The sequence below is a fragment of the Ictidomys tridecemlineatus genome, chromosome 3 (genome assembly GCF_052094955.1).
Source record: "Ictidomys tridecemlineatus isolate mIctTri1 chromosome 3, mIctTri1.hap1, whole genome shotgun sequence".
NCBI lineage: Eukaryota > Metazoa > Chordata > Mammalia > Rodentia > Sciuridae > Ictidomys > Ictidomys tridecemlineatus.
This window is the reverse complement of record NC_135479.1, coordinates 100,718,257-100,731,210: the sequence shown is the minus strand read 5'-3', so window position 1 is coordinate 100,731,210 and position 12,954 is coordinate 100,718,257.

Genomic DNA, 12,954 nt, shown 5'->3' with positions numbered 1-12,954 from the left:
ATGATCACATTCAGAGAAAGAACACTGGGGATGAGGAAGCTTTCAACCACCAGGCTCAGATTCTTCTTCCAACCATTCTGTGTATAGAGCTAATGAAAAATGCAAATATGTGCTATACAGCAAGAAAACTTAACACAGTGGTGCTTCAATTCATGTAGCAGGAAGGCCCTAACATGGAACCAGGAGGTGTAGAGATGTTCACTGTGAACAGCAGAAATTAATTGCTCACAGTACTGAAGGCTGGGAAGGCCAAGATGGAAGTGCCAACAGGCTCGTTGCCTTGTGAGAGCTTGTTCTACTCCACAGACAGTAGCCTCTAGCTGCGTCCTCTGTGGCAGAGGGGCCAAAGCTTGCTGTGGTTTGCATGTGAGGTGCACCCCCAAAGCTCCTGTGTTGATGCAGAAATGTTTAGAGGTAAAATTTTGGATTGTGAGAGCTCTAAGTTTATGTCCTTCCTAGTTTGAATGGACTGCCTGGGTGGTAACTCAGGCAGGTGGGCATGGCTGGAGGAGGTGGGTCATGGGGGGTGTGCCCTGAAAAGCTGCATCTTTCCTGTCTCCTCCCCCTTCTCTGGCTCTCTGCTCTTTGTTGTCAGGAATGGAGCATCTTCCTTCCACCACGCCCTTCTGCCATGATGTGCTGCCTCACCTTGGACCTAGAGCAATGGGGTCAGCCATCTATGGACTGCAACCTCTGAAACCCTGAGCCCCAAGTCCCATTCAGGAAGGCGCTGCCTAATCTCTTCCAAATCACTTCCCAAGGGTCTAACCTCTTAGTATCAGCTGGAGGAGAGTGGTTTCAGCACATAAAGTTGGGGGTGGGGGCATGAACATTCAGACCATAGTGAAGGGCACATGGATATTTAATGAACAGAGAACGTCTCTGATATTGTTACTTAGTTTTGAATCACTTTGGCAAGCTACTTAATCTTCTTAATCTCAATTACTTATCTGTAATGAGAAATTAAAGGCCTAAGCAAAGGGAGATTTTAATGTGCTTTCATAGAGGACTGGACTGGCTTGTTCAACTTCCTGAACATTCCTTTGTCTCAGTTTCATACTCTGGTATGGTAATAACACTAGTTAGATGATAAAGTAAATTTGTGTGTGTGTGTGTGTGTGTGTGTGTGTGTGTGTGTGTGTGTGTACTACCTGGAGTAGAGTAACCGCCCAAAGCTATTATCTATCCCCATGATTATTTTATAATTTTTGCATAACTAATTTATTTATTGGTAACTGTAACAAGAGAATTAAAGGAATATATAATACCTGTGATCATGACCATCATATTTTGCAAAAAGCTCTCACTATTTTTTAAAATATTCCATTAGTCATCCCCTAATATAAGGTTTGATATTGATGCGGGTACTGGGTTTCTTATATTTTCAAATGGCCATTTTAGATGAATAAAGTATTATACACCTACTGATAATGGAATCAATGTTTGCTTTCTAACGATCTACCAACATAATAAGGCTGATGCACTTGATAAAACTTGCAGACAATAAATTTTATTTTTTGTTTCATAGAGTTCTTTGTATAGGTGCTGGGTGTAATTTTTTCTGAACTGCCTGTGAAGTAATACATTAAATAATGGATTGTATGAGGAAGTAAGGTAACACTTTATGACAGGACTTATTTTTAAAATAATCATGAATGGGCAATCTAGCAGCAATAATTGTATTCAGGAAGTTTGTGTGATATTTCAGGACATAGGTTAAACTCCAACATCTGAACATTTGAAAATATTTTTTATTTGCTGTGTTGCCAAAGTAAAAAGAGCAGAAGGAAAACATTATGGGGGAAAAAATATTTGCTTCTGATTGCAGGAGTCATTGGGGCATATTACATTTACACACCTGTGCTGGATAATATTGAGGAGGCTTGGAGACCTGTGTGGCTGAACACAGAGGGAGAAACGGTACCAGATTTAGTAAGTTTAGATTTTTGTTAACTGTGTGAACACTTGACATTTAATTGAGAGAAAACAGGGACTGGTGTGGCTCAGTGACAGAGCATCTGCATAACAGGCACAAGCACTGAGTCTGGTCCCTTGCCCTGCTAAAGAAGTGAGGGGAGAATAATTGTCACGAGCCCTCCATAGGCTGTGTGTGGACTGTTGCACATTGTAGCCTCATAAGGGATAGGTCTGGCATTGGAAACGTCCCACGGCACCACACAGGGATTGAACTTCCCCCTCAAGCTCTGCCAGAGATCTCACATAGCACCCAAGATGGGTGTGATCTTCCAAGATGTCAATCAACCTGCTGACTGCCAGACATCATAAAGTAAGACTCCGCCCTTGAGACCCTTATCTCTGCCTTTGATGTACCCCTTGAATAAACCACCTGAGCCATTTTCCCTTTATCTAGTTTCAGAACCCATGTGGACTAGATCTATCACGGACTTCGCATTCTGTAAATATATTTCTGAATATTTGTGTTTTGTTATTTAAAGTTTTAGGGTGCCTTGGATCCCCTGGGCAATAAGAATCTCCAATGAGACACTGGCCATTAACCTCCCAATAAATAATACCATTTTATTATTTTTAATAAATTTCAACACGCTTGAAAATTTTTATGATAACTTGCTTATTGTCAAACCTATCTTTTATATAATTATTCATTAGAGTAGATCTCTCACAGTATAATCATAGAGGAAATAATCAAGGGGTTTGAGTCTAAATATGAAACAACTATGCTGGTTGAGAAACGAAAAAAGTCCGACTGAGTTTCCTGGCCTGGATGCTGCCAGAGTAGGAAGTTTAGAAGCAGAAATCCAGAAACGGTAGGACGGAGTATCAGTGTGAGGAGTTGCAGAATTATATGCAAGTATCTGGGACTCCTGTGTAGAAATGCATGCTTCTTGCAACATCTGGAAAAATGGCAGGGAAACCAGACGCCCGGATCACCCAGCTGTAGGAAGGCGAGCTGCTAAGGAGACAGAAGTTGTCCGGCAGGCGAGCTGCTACGGAGACAGAAGTTGTCCGGCAGGCTGCCCATCCTGTTCCTGGCTCCATGTGTTTTCTCTTCTACTGACCATAATTACTTAGACAAGAAACCATAGTTATCTCCTTTAAAGTTCTCTGTAGAGAATTCTCCTGCAGCACATAGAAGTACTTAATCAAATTGTGATTGTGTACATTTATTTGTTCCTTTTTGGAACCATAAAGCTTTGTTGGAGGATGTTTTTGAGATTTGAACATATATAATTATCATTATCCTTGAAAATCTGGAAGAAAAAACCAGTAATTAAAATATAAAAAGTGGTTTTAAAAACACAGGAAACGCAATTGAAGTGAATATTAGTTGATTAGGAGACAGAAATAAAGATGTGGGTTATAAAATAAAGAGAGCTTTGAAAAGGAGATTTGCTATTGGAGAATAATGAGAATAAAATACTGGGGAATACTTTTCGGTCATTGCATAATGTAGGACAAATGGTTATCACATATTTAAACTCATTTCCCCACAAGCTGTTAGTTCATCATCATTCTCCATTTTTAAACTACTATTTTTGTTATTGATATATGGGAAAGCTAGGTATAATAAAGAAATTGATTGTTTGCAATTAAATTTTAAATATATTTCTGCCTCTATTCTACAAAAGTTAATGTACTAGTATCATTTTTTATTAGTTGCTCAGGACAATACAATGATCTTGACATATTATACATTTAATTCAAATGGGGTATGAATTCTTATTTTTCCACGTGTACAGACTGCAGAATCACATTGGTTATACAGCCACATTTATACATACAGCAATACTAGTGTCTGTTAAAACTCATTTTTAATTTTGGCTCACTAGGCTAATATATAATTAGATATATTATGTCAAGTTGTCTTAAAGTGGCAAACTTTTGGTGTGTGAGTTATGTCTCAAAGAACTGTTATTTAAAAAGTGGCATTGAAAATTTGTGGCATGTTTAGAAATAAATTTGGAATATGGACAAGACAGAAAAATGAGAGCTATTTATTCTAAATAATGTATGGACATGAAATTGGGTATCAAATATTTTTTAAAAATTGTTTTAAGAGACCAAATTTGGAGCACTTATACAAGTCTATTTCAAGATTTAAGGGAAAACTACTGTACTGAAGATAGTATGTTATTCAATAAGGACAGACAGATAATAAAAAGTTCAGAAAGCAACTCACATATAGGGCCATTTTTTTGAAGACAACGTTGCCAGAGCAGTTCATTTCAAAAAGTACAATATAGTTTTTAAATGGTGTTTGAACATTTAAATATCCCTATAAATCTTTGACCCCAAACTTTAATTCATACCACATATAAAAATTAACATAGACCTATATATTAAAACCTAAAACTTTAAAACTTTTAGGAGAAGATGTAAACTTTTGTTAGCCAAATCTTGTAAACTTTTGTTAGCCAAATCTTTCTTACTCACAGACACACAACAGATAAAGTATCAGGGCTTCTTGGAGCATGCTCCTATCACAACATACACCGAACCCGGAGCGGCCAAATTCCAGCTCCTGGAACTGCTCTGGCCCAGGGCTAAAGAATCCCTGGAAACTGCTTCTCGGTCCGGGTCCTGCTGAATACTGTGGAGGTAAATACCAACTGAGCCTTCATAGACAGTGGCAACAGGATTGAGATGGGGCTTGTGAGGGCTGGTCAGGACTCACCTGTTGCTTTGGTCACCTGGCAAAGGGAACAAAATGCTGCCATTTGCATGGGATACCAACATGGCAGAGATCTGAGGTCATCAGAAAGTGGCAGAGGAGATAACTTCATTGATACCAGCGGCAACAGAAACAGTTGGTCTCCTAGTAAAGAAAGTGAGTCACATACACCCGAGTCTCTCTCACTTTGTCATTAGGCCAGAGGGGAAGAGCAGAGCCGCCGCCCGTCCCGGAACAGGCCCAGAGACTCGCAGGCATGATAGTCACATCACCCCAATTGGAGTAGGGGTAGAGCATAGCCACCACCGGCGCCCGCAAGGTAGGCAGACCTGTGACCAACCGGCAGAACAGGCCCAGCTGTCCATGGGCATGGTAGACACATCACACCAATTGGAGGAGGGGCAGAGCAGAGCCGCCACCTGTGCCCGCAAGGTAGGCAGGCCTGTGACCGACCGGCGGAACAGGCCCAGCGGCCTGCAGGTATGGTAGACAAATAACCCAATTGGAGTAGGGGCAGAGCAGAGCCCCCGCCCATGCCTGGAATGGGCCCAGCAGCCCGCCTGTGTGGTAGTCACATAACCCCAATTGGAGTAGGGACAGAGCAGGGCAGATGCCCGCGCCTGCAAGGTAGGCAGACCTGCAACCAACCAGCAGAACAGACCCAGCGGCCCGCCAGCATGGTAGACAGATCACCCCAATTGGAGGAGGAGCACAGCCACTGCCTGCCCTGCAAGGGAGACTTTTCAACTATACAAGAGCAATATAAATATACAGGGGGAAAATTTCAAAAGCACAACAGTTTCACCAAGCAGAAAGAAACGCCAGCAATATGAAAAGACAAGGAAAGAAAGGACCACAAGCAATCAAGCAATGCAGGTCAACTCAACTTTAGAAGAGGTAATAGCTGCAGCAGATGGAATGTCAGATAAAGAATTCATGATATACATGCTTCAGATGATCTGGAGTCTCAAGGAAGACATTAGACAGCAAAATCAGACAATGAAAGATCACTTTGACAATGAATTACATAAACAAATCCAAGAAGCAAAAGATCAACTATATAGGGAGATAGAGGTAATAAAAAACAAACAAATAGAAATCCTAGAAATGCAGGAAGCAAAAAACCAACTGAAAAACTCAACTGAGAATACTACCAGCAGAGTAGAACACTTAGAAGATAGAACATCAGACAATGAAGACAAAGTATTTCAACTTGAAAAGAATATAGACAGTTCAGCAAGACTGTTAAGAAACCATGAGCAGAACATCCAAGCAATATGGGATAACATAAAGAGACCAAACTTAAGAGTCATTGGGATACAGGAAGGTATAGAGGACCAAACCAAAGGAATGAGCAATCTATTCAATGAAATAATATGCGAAAACTTCCCATACTTGAAGAATGAGACAGAATCCCAAATCCTAGAAGCCTACAGGACGCCGAATGTTTAAAATCATAAGAGATCCACACCTAGACACATTATAATGAAGATGCCCAACATACAGAATAAGGAGAGAATTTTAAAAGCTACAAGAGAAAGGAAGCAGATTACATTTAGGCATAAACCAATCAGGATAAGAGCTGATCTTTCAACACAGACTCTGAAAGCTAGAAGATCCTGGAATAACATATTTCAAACACCAAAAGAAAATGGGTTCCAACCAAGAATCATGTATCCAGCAAAATCAAGCTTCAGGATGGAAGAGGAAATTAAAAATTTTCCACGATAAACAAAAGTTAAAAGAATTTGCAGCTAGAAAACCATCTCTTCAAAACATCCTCGGCAAAACATTACAGGAAGAGGAAATGGAAAATAACAATGAAAACCAACAGTGGGAGGTAGGACAGTAAAGGAAAATAATAAAAGAGGAAAACAAACTATGTTAAGTAACATAAATAAACAAATATGGCTGGAAGAACAAACCATATCTCAATAAAAACCCTAAATGTTAATGGCTTAATCTCACCAATTAAGAGACACAGGCTAGTAGAATGGATCACAAAACAAGACCCAACAATATGCTGCCTAAAGGAGACGCATTTGATAGGAAAAGATATACATAGACTGAAGGTGAAAGGTTGGGAAAAATCATATCACTCATATGGACTTTGTAAACAAGCAGGTGTGTCCATACTCATATCAAATAAAATAGATTTCAAGCCAAAGTTAATCAAAAGGGATAAAGAGGGACACTACATACTGCTCAAGGGAACCATACACTAACAAGACATAACAATCATAAATATATATGCCCCAAACAATGGTGCAGCTATGTTCATCAAGCAAACTCTTCTCAAGTTCAAGAGTCTAATAGACCACCATACAATAATCATGGGAGACTTCAACACACCTCTCTCACCACTGGACAGATCTTCTAAACAAAAGTTGAATAAGGAAACTATAGAACTCAATAACACAATTAATAACCTAGATTTAATTGACATATATAGAATATGCCACCCAACATCAAGGAGTTACACTTTTTTCCTCAGCAGCACATGGATCCTTCTCAAAAATAGATCATATATTATGTCACAGGGAAACTCTTAGACAATATAAAGTAGTAGAAATAATACCATGCATCTTATCTGATCATAATGGACTGAAACTGAAAATCAACCATAAAATAAGGAAGGGAAAATCATGCATCACTTGGAGAATGAACAATAGGTTACTGAATGATCAATGGGTTATAGAAGACATCAAGGAGGAAATTAAAAAATTCTTAGAGATAAATGAAAACACAGACACAACATATCAGAATCTATGGGACACATTGAAAGCAGTTCTAAGAGGAAAATTCATTGCTTGGAGTTCATTCCTTAAAAAAAGAAAAAACCAACAAATAAATGATCTCATACTTCATCTCAAAATCCTAGAAAAAGAAGTAGAAGGCAAGAAATAATTAAAATCAGAGCTGAAATTAATGAAATCGAAACAAAAGAAACAACTGAAAAAATTGACAAAACTAAAAGTTGGTTCTTTGAAAAAAATAAATAAAATTGACACACCCTTAGCCATGCTAACTAAGAGAAGAAGAGAGAGAACTTAAATTACTAGCATATGGGATGAAAAAGGCAATATCACAACAGACACTTCAGAAATATAGAAGATAATCAGAAATTATTTTGAATCCTTATACTCCAATAGTGAAGGCATTGATAAATTTCTTAAGTCATATGATCTGCCCAGATTGAGTCAGGAGGATATAGACAACCTATACAGACCAATATCAATTGAGGAAATAGAAGAAACCATCAAAAGACTACCAACTAAGAAAAGCCCAGGACCGGATGGGTATATAGCAGAGTTTTACAAAACCTTTAAAGAGGAGCTAATACCAATACTTTTCAAGCTATTTCAGGAAATAGAAAAACAGGGAGAACTTCCAAATTCATTCCACGAGGTCAACATCACCCTGATTCCTAAACCAGACAAAGACACTTCAAAGAAAAAAAACTACAGGCCAATATCTCTAATGAACCTAGATGCAAACATCCTCAATAAAATTCTGGCGAATTGGATTCAAAAAATATCAAAAAAATTGTGCACCATGATCAAGTAGGATTCATCCCTGGGATGCAAGGCTGGTTCAATATACTGAAATCAATAAATGTTATTCACCACATCAATAGACTTAAAAATAAGAACCATATGATCATCTCTATAGATGCAGAAAAAGCGTTTGACAAAGTACAGCATCCCTTTATGTTCAAAACTCTAGAAAAACTAGGGATAACAGGAACATACCTCAACATTGTAAAAGCAATCTATGCTGAGCTTCAGGCTAGCATCATTCTGAATGAAGAAAAATTGAAGGCATTCCCTCTAAAATCTGGAACAAGACAGGGATGCCCTCTCTCACCACTTCTGTTCAACATAGTGCTCGAAACACTGGCCAGAGCAAATAGACAGATGAAAGAAATTAAAGGCATAAAAATAGCAAAAGAAAAACTTAAATTATCACTATTTGCAGCTGACATGATTCTATACCTAGAAGACCCAAAAGGGTCTACAAAGAAACTATTAGAGCTAATAAATGAATTCAGCAAAGTGGCAGGATATAAAATCAACAGGCATAAATCAAAGGCATTCCTGTATATCAGTGACAAATCCTCTGAAATGGAAATGAGGACAACCACTCCATTCACAATATCCTCAAAAAAAAAAAATACTTGGGAATCAACCTAACAAAAGAGGTGAAAGACTTATACAATGAAAACTACAGAACCCTAAAGAGAGAAATAGAAGAAGATCTTAGAAGATGGAAAAATATACCCTTTTCATGGATAGACAGAACTAACATCATCAAAATGGCAATATTACCAAAACTTCTCTATAGGTTTAATGCAATGCCAATCAAAATCCCAATGGCATGTCTTATAGAATTAGAGAAAGCAATCATGAAATTCATATGGAAAAATAAAAGACCCAGAATAGCAAAAACAATGCTAAGCAGGAAGTGTGAATCAGGTGGTATAGCGATACCAGACTTCAAACTATACTACAGTGTAATAGTATCAAAAATAGCATGGTACTGGTACCAAAACAGGTGGGTGGACCAATGGTACAGAATAGAGGACACAGAAACCAATCCACAAAAGTACAACTATCTTAAATTTGATAAAGGGGCTAAAAGCATGCAATAGAGGAAGGATAGCATCTTCAACAAATGGTGCTGGGAAAACTGGAAATCTATATGCAACAAAATGAAACTGAATCCCTTTCTCTTGCCATGCACAAAAGTTAACTCAAAATGGATCAAGGAGCTTGATATCAAATCGGAGACACGGTGTCTGATAGAAGAAAAAGTTGGCTACCATCTACATACTGTGGGGTTGGGCTCCAAATTCCTCAATAGGACACCCATAGCACAAGAGTTAATAACTAGAATCAACAAATGGGACTTACTCAAACTAAAAAGTTTTTTCTCAGCAAAAGAAACAATAAGGGAGGTAATTAGGGAGCCTACATCCTGGGAACAAAGCTTTACTCCTCACACTTCAGATAGAGCCCTAATATCCAGAGTATACAAAGAACTCAAAAAATTAGACAATAAGATAACAAATAACCCAATCAACAAATGGGCCAAGGACCTGAACAGACACTTTTTAGAGAAGGACATATAATCAATCAACAAGTACATGAAAAAATTCTCACCATCACTAGCAGTCAGAGAAATGCAAATCAAAATCACCCTAAGATACCATCTCACTCCAGTAAGAGTGGCAGCCATTATTAAGTCAAACAACAACAAGTGCTGGCAAGGATGTGGGGAAAAGGGTACACTTGTATGTTGCTGGTGGGACTACAAATTTGTGCTGCCAATTTGGAAAGCAGTATGGAGATTTCTTGGAAAGCTGGGAATGGAACCACCATTTGACCCAGCTATTCCCCTTCTCGGTCTACTCCCTAAAGACCTAAAAAGAGCATGCTACAGGGACACTGGTACATCGGTGTTCATAGCAGCACAATTCACAGTAGCAAGACTGTGGAAGCAATCTAGATGCCCTTCAATAGACGAAAGGATAAAAAAAAATTGGCATTTATACACAATGGAGTATTACTCTGCATTAAAAAATGACAAAATCATAGAATTTGGAGGGAAATGGATGGCATTAGAGCACATTATGCTAAGTGAAGCTAGCCAATCCCTAAAAAACAAATTCCAAATGTCTTCTTTGATATAGGAGAGTAACTAAGAACAGAGTAGGGACGAAGAGCATGAGAAGAAGATTAACATTAAACAGGGATGAGAGATGGGAGGGAAAGGGAGAGAGAAGGGAAATTGCATGGAAATGGAAGGAGACCCTCAGGGTTATACAAAATTACATACAAGAGGAAGTGAGGGGAAAGGGAAAAATAATACAAGGGGGAGAAATGAATTACAGTAGAGGGGGTAGTGAGAGAAGAGGGGAGGGGAGAGGAGCGGGGATAGTAGAGGATAGGAAAGGCAGCAGAATACAACAGACACTAGTATGGCAATATGTAAATCAATGGCAGTGTAACTAATGTGATTCTGCAATCTGTACATGGGGTAAGAATGGGAGTTCATAACCCACTTGAATCAAAGTGTGTAATATGATATGTCAAGAACTATGTAATGTTTTGAACAACCAACAATAAAAACAATTTAAAAATTTTAAAAAAGTATCAGACATAAAATAATAATGAATTCATTGGACTCGATCAAAAAATCAATCCACTTGCACTTTGAAAGACACATTAGAAGAGATAATAAAAATAAAGCAAATATTTTATAAGAGATTTACATTCTTTGTGAGAAAAGTATTGTAATGCTCTCATAGTTAAAGGAAAATGTATTTATTCAGTGGACACATACTGAAAGGCTTGGGGTTTAGAATTGGGCATACAGCCAGGATATCACCCTTCGAAGTTAAGTTTCTTTTGAGAGAGAGAGAGAGAGAGAGAGAGAGAGAGAGAAAGAATTCCTAAAGCATACCAGCTGCTTTCTGAAAAGCCTGTGCTTCAGACGTCATTTCTGTGATATGTGGGTGCCGCCTGCTGCCAGGCTCTTTGGAGTGGGGCACAACACAGCTCAGTTCCTAAAGCCTGTTGCAGCTACGGTGTTTCCTACCCTGCCAAGCTTGCCAAGCACAGGGAATCATGAAGAAGGGTTGAGACATCTGGTATATTCAAAGTCTTGGCATCCAGAGGCAGCAGTATGACAGACCTAAAACTCCTCGTGTGGGAGAGAAGTGCTGTAATCTGGACCCTGAATGCTCCAAAAGACCTCCAGCTGAAGGCTTGGTGGACAGCCTGTGGTGTTATTGGGAGTAGTGGAACCACCAGGAGGTAGCACCTAATGGACAAAAGTTATGTCCTCCGGAGCATGGATCACCAGGACCCTAAGCTCCTCTGTCCCCCTCTCTCTTTGCCTCTGGGCTTCCATGAGTGCATTGCTCCTTCAGGATGTGTTCATAACTTGATGTGCTCCCTGCCACAGGCCCAAAACAACCCAGCCGACCCACATGCACTGAAACCTCTGAACTTGGGAGCCAAAATAAACCTTTCCTCCTTATACATCATCTCAGGTATTTTGTCTCAGTGACAGCAGTGAACCCAAGACGTTCCTTCCAATGTTTTTGTGCTCCCTGACCTATGCAGGACGCATCCTATGAGATCATTTTCAATAGTAACAAGGATAGATCAAGTTTGGGGGCAAATTTCTGACTCTCTGGAGGATAGATAGGTATTCATTGGAGAGCTGAGATGAATTTGGCAAGCATCACATACTCTCAAGCCACAAGAATTTTCTAAGCCCAGGAGAAAGCCTTAATTTGCTATTAAAAAAAAAAAAGAAAACCACACACACACACACACACACACACACACACACACACACATTCAAATCTTAACATATAGTTAGATTGTAGAAAAGAAGAGTTTATATTTTCATTTTTCTTTAATTTTAAATGCATTTGAAGTTCTGGGAACTTATTCACAGCTATAAAATGGCAGGGGTCAGGGATGGGGTCAAGCACATCCCCCACCTGGGAGAAAGTTTGTTTGAATGTAAGTGAGGCCAAATACCTGAAAAAAGTCAAAAATTAGGTTCAGCAAGAAGTTCTTATGCCAGTTTTACATTGTTACTTTGCCTCCAAGGCTCCAGTACTCTATGGGCCTTTGCTTTGGGTTCTCTGTTGTCCTGGTCTTTAGCCCAGGTCAGTGGGCAGGAGGTGTGCTTTCCTGGGGAGCACATTCTTCCCTGACCTCCAGCCTCTGCCTACTCCATGCTCATATGTGCTTTGGAGCAAGGAAGAAGGCCTTCCCATCAGCTCACTTTTGGAAGCCTGATTTCTTGAATCTTATATAAGTATGTATTTTCCAAATGGGAGAGCATTATCCAGAGGGATATTTGGGGGAATCAAACAAAAACTTTTTCTCTGTATGAAAGTTGTTTTTTCTAGAAAGTAGAACAGTGGCAAGGAAAAAAAAAACTTATACTGAAATCACTGGAATAAGCGTAAGCACTAGAATGAGCTTCACATGCACTTAGGACTGCATTTTGTATTTACTGGTTACTCAACAACACAACAGTCAAGGCTGCAAATGATCCAAGAACTGGAAAGAGCAAAAAGTGGTGTATCTAGCTGAGCAATGCACTTTCATTATTGGACTTTCAATAACTCTTGTTTCAGTTTCTCTTACTTCACAAGGTCCTTTGTCTTCGTCTGGTCTGCCAAACAATCTAACACCCACTCACTGTCTCTGCATGAGCCCAAGGCAACCCACTGACCAGGTGGACAGGAAGGGATTCAAGTGTTATTTCCTAAAATG